The following is a 5,000-nucleotide window of genomic DNA, read 5'->3' as shown; positions in this document are numbered from 1 at the left end:
TCGGAAGAGTAACGACAATCCGAGCCTCCTGGCGTTGCACTCGCAGTCGCAAAAAACGCTGGGCACATATATTTCTCGGAAGAGTAACGACAGTCCGAGCCTCCTGGCGTTGCACTCGCAGTCGCAAAAAACGCTGGGCAAATATATTTCTCGGAAGAGTAACGACAGTCCGAGCCTCCTGGCGTTGCACTCGCAGTCGCAAAAAACGCTGGGCACATATATGTCTCGGAAGAGTAACGACAGTCAGTCTCCTGCGTGGGAAGAGTCTTTCTAGGCCCTGACCCACGGGAAGGGTGTAGCTTCCCCCATCCCGGACATTTGACGTCGTCACACTACCGGTATTGACTAATAGACTGACTGCTGATAATCATTAGCCATACACTGGGGGAAACGGCCGACAGGGGCGGCAACATAGTGGAGCCGTAGTGTCACTAATGTACAGAGATAGAACAGTTTCGACTGGAACCAGAGTAACCGTATACACGGCACTGATTAGTAATAGATGCAGAGCCATCAGAATACAGATAATATATACAACCGTCCCTATACATGCTGAAAGACTCTGCACACAATGAGAACCACACGTCAGCCAGACACTCTTATCACACACTACTCTCTTATCACACACTACTCTCTGCCTGTAACAGGCACACACACAATATCTAACCACCAGCATGGAAGAACATCCAGTGCATCCTCTCCGCCACATGACACAATCCACACTATCATTACCAGACCGGGAGGTCCACCCAGAAAACACAATATCCCACCCTTCCGACATCCGCACATTGCTCAGCTAAGCCACGAACACCCACACATGTCCTACACAGGGGTGCACCCAACATCACAATACTGCCTCCTGTCACAGCACACAAACAATGGCAGGAATGAAAGACACAGATCTGCCACAACCATGGAATCGGAGCGCCGCCTGTCATGAGCCAAAAGTGCATCCTGACGTGACAAATCGGATAATGCCGCAGGCATCCAATTACGATAATCACTATCAACGAACCTGCCGCCCCCCCCCCCCCCAAATACACCTTTCCCTACAACAATGTGTATCTGAACCTAAGCTATATTGTACCTTAACCTAACCTATATCGTACCTTAACCTAACCTATATCGTACCTTAACCTAACCTATATCGTACCTTAACCTAACCTATATCGTACCTTAACCTAACGTATATCGTACCTTAACCTAACCTATATCGTACCTTAACCTAACCTATATCGTACCTTAACCTAACGTATATCGTACCTTAACCTAACCTATATCGTACCTTAACCTAACCTATATCGTACCTTAACCTAACCTATATCGTACCTTAACCTAACCTATATCGTGCCTTAACCTAACCTACGTTGTGCCTTAACCTAACCTACGTTGTGCCTTAACCTAACCTACGTTGTGCCTTAACCTAACCTACGTTGTGCCTTAACCTAACCTACGTTGTGCCTTAACCTAACCTACGTTGTGCCTTAACCTAACCTACGTTGTGCCTTAACCTAACCTACGTTGTGCCTTAACCTAACCTACGTTGTGCCTTAACCTAACCTACGTTGTGCCTTAACCTAACCTACGTTGTGCCTTAACCTAACCTACGTTGTGCCTTAACCTAACCTACGTTGCGCCTTAACCTAACCTAATTTGTGCCTTAACCTAACCTAATTTGTGCCTTAACGTAACCCATGTTGTGCCTTAACGTAACCCATGTTGTGCCTTAACGTAACCCATGTTGTGCCTTAACGTAACCCATGTTGTGCCTTAACGTAACCCATGTTGTGCCTTAACGTAACCCATGTTGTGCCTTAACGTAACCCATGTTGTGCCTTAACGTAACCCATGTTGTGCCTTAACCTAACCCATGTTGTGCCTTAACCTAACCCATGTTGTGCCTTAACCTAACCCATGTTGTGCCTTAACCTAACCCATGTTGTGCCTTAACGTAACCCATGTTGTGCCTTAACGTAACCCATGTTGTGCCTTAACCTAACCCATGTTGTGCCTTAACCTAACCCATGTTGTGCCTTAACCTAACCTATGTTGTGCCTTAACCTAACCCATGTTGTGCCTTAACCTAACCCATGTTGTGCCTTAACCTAACCCATGTTGTGCCTTAACCTAACCTATAATGTGCCTTAACCTAACCTATAATGTGCCTTAACCTAACCTAAAGTGCGCCGTAACCTAAACTATATTGCGCCTTAACCTGACGCACGTTGTCGCTGAACCTGCTCTGTAATTGTTATGCAACCCGTTAAAGTAGTGTAGTGTTGCCTAACCGCAACCCTCGCAATATAGTTCCCTACTCGCACTGCCCGGTCCCCTGTGTATCGCGTCATGTTAAACACCTTGCAGGTGTTGCTGACTTTCCACATGCTCCTGCTATACACTGTAGTGTGGATAGCAGCAGGACGTACATGCCGCCCCCCCCCCCCTTCCCCCCTGCCTTCGCAAGCTGGTCGGTGAGAAGTTTGCATGTTCAATGCCCTTCGCATGCCGACGTACTCAGCCTACGTTGTGGTACGGTCTGTCACCTGTCCGCCGATGTACGCAAAACCCACAAACTGTACTGCACATTGGTCCGTATGTACTGAATGATACATCGTGGCACATGTGACCGTATGACGACTGCGCCTAGCAACGGCGGACCATACAGTCCAAATATTGTGCACGCAGCTACGTGTCGTCTCCCTATAAGAGCTGGATTGCAGTGTGGTACGCCATACAGACGTGTGGGAGGAACGGACGCCCTGGATGGCGATCAGCATGAGCAGTCTGTTGATGTAGTGGAGCGTGTATTCGGACGTAGTCGTCTCTTCTCACACACCGTGATAGCATGTTGCACCGCGTTCCACATCTGCGACATGCTGCAGAGGCGGGCTGACAGTCGTTCGCGCAATGGACACCGCATACGTACGGGGTCTACCTTCCACGTGTTCTCTAGGCGTGCACATGTTGTTGCGTCTATGTGGGCAGACGTAGTGTGTTGTGACACCTGACACAGGCATGCAATACTCGTTGCAAATGGCGATGGACGTGTACGTTTGCTGGTGACGTTACGCAAATGAACAACTGGTAACCCGTTGTGGTGCGGTTGTTCTCGCTAGAGGTGAATCAGTGTTGGCGACGATCGGTCGAGCTATTAACCGGTTGTTTCAGGGAGACCCACCATGCCCACGAACGTGAAAGGGGACCCACCATGCCCACGAACGTGAAAGGGGGGGGGGGGGGGGGGGGGGGGGGATCTGGGTGTGAGGCGATACGCGGCGGTGGCTGGGTGGGACCGTCCCCGGCCGGTGAGGGGGGGCCGCCCGGCGTGCTGGCAGCGCGGTGCGTGGGCGCACGCGCCACAGCCGGCTGGTGGGGGCGGCCAGTGGCAGGCGCGCCGGCCGACGGACGCGGCAGGCGGCGCAGCTGCGCGCCGGCGCCCCCTGCTCGCGGCGCCTTGCGGCCAAAGTAGGTCCTCGCGGGCCCGGTGCGAAGCGCGGTGGCCATCTGCAGTGTGCTGGTCCGATTGAGGACTTTGTGCGCTGAGGATGCGCCGCCGCACGGCGCTCGGCGCCGCGACGCCGTCTGCTGCTCGGTCGCCCCAGCGGTTCTCGCAGGTGGTTTGTATCGCAGCTGTGCGGACGTGTTGGCGCGTGCGCTGTGCTGGGAGAGTTCGCTTCGGCACCCAAGTGGGGCTTTTGTCCTTCTGTGGCGCTGGCGTTGGAGCTGCCGGTCACCGTAGGTGGCGCGTGTTGTCTCCCGCCGGCAATGCCACGACAGCACGCTCCCGGGCCTCTGTCGGCAGCGGCAAGCTCAGTTGGGAGCACGGGTGGTCGCACCTAAAGCGTCTACTCGCCTAACTCCGGGCGATTGCGCCTCTCTCGAACCCGACCAAGTACTTAGGACGGCGCTGCGCGCCGCCGGGACCTGAGAGGGTTTCGAGGTGTGTTGTGCAGGGGAGCTCAGCCTCCTCCTGTTTGCAGAATAATTGAGCGGACGCTTGCGTGTTCGCGCGGGCCCCCGGGACACACTCCCGGGCGGCCGGCTGCTCAGCTCTAGTTGACGCAGCTCCCTGGTTGATCCTGCCAGTAGTCATATGCTTGTCTCAAAGATTAAGCCATGCATGTCTCAGTACAAGCCGCATTAAGGTGAAACCGCGAATGGCTCATTAAATCAGTTATGGTTCCTTAGATCGTACCCACGTTACTTGGATAACTGTGGTAATTCTAGAGCTAATACATGCAAACAGAGTCCCGACCAGAGATGGAAGGGACGCTTTTATTAGATCAAAACCAATCGGTCGGCTCGTCCGGTCCGTTTGCCTTGGTGACTCTGAATAACTTTGGGCTGATCGCACGGTCCTCGTACCGGCGACGCATCTTTCAAATGTCTGCCTTATCAACTGTCGATGGTAGGTTCTGCGCCTACCATGGTTGTAACGGGTAACGGGGAATCAGGGTTCGATTCCGGAGAGGGAGCCTGAGAAACGGCTACCACATCCAAGGAAGGCAGCAGGCGCGCAAATTACCCACTCCCGGCACGGGGAGGTAGTGACGAAAAATAACGATACGGGACTCATCCGAGGCCCCGTAATCGGAATGAGTACACTTTAAATCCTTTAACGAGTATCTATTGGAGGGCAAGTCTGGTGCCAGCAGCCGCGGTAATTCCAGCTCCAATAGCGTATATTAAAGTTGTTGCGGTTAAAAAGCTCGTAGTTGGATTTGTGTCCCACGCTGTTGGTTCACCGCCCGTCGGTGTTTAACTGGCATGTATCGTGGGACGTCCTGCCGGTGGGGCGAGCCGAAGGCGTGCGACCGCCTCGTGCGTGCTCGTGCGTCCCGAGGCGGACCCCGTTGAAATCCTACCAGGGTGCTCTTTATTGAGTGTCTCGGTGGGCCGGCACGTTTACTTTGAACAAATTAGAGTGCTTAAAGCAGGCAAGCCCGCCTGAATACTGTGTGCATGGAATAATGGAATAGGACCTCGGTTCTATTTTGTTG

General features: G+C 53.0%; 1 non-coding gene across 1 annotated transcript in view; it reads left to right on the top strand.

Annotated features, from left to right (window-relative positions):
* Positions 1–4,066: 4,066 nt before the first annotated feature.
* LOC126436035 (small subunit ribosomal RNA) overlaps positions 4,067–5,000 on the top strand; it is a 1,909-nt gene continuing 975 nt past the window's right edge. The window contains exon 1 of the ribosomal RNA XR_007580371.1: positions 4,067–5,000. This exon is cut by the window's right edge and continues 975 nt beyond it. This is a non-coding gene — a ribosomal RNA (small subunit ribosomal RNA).

The sequence above is a fragment of the Schistocerca serialis genome, unplaced genomic scaffold, assembly GCF_023864345.2.
Source record: "Schistocerca serialis cubense isolate TAMUIC-IGC-003099 unplaced genomic scaffold, iqSchSeri2.2 HiC_scaffold_1225, whole genome shotgun sequence".
In the NCBI taxonomy this organism is placed as follows: Eukaryota; Metazoa; Arthropoda; class Insecta; order Orthoptera; family Acrididae; genus Schistocerca; species Schistocerca serialis.
This window is presented reverse-complemented; position numbering and strand designations above follow the sequence as displayed.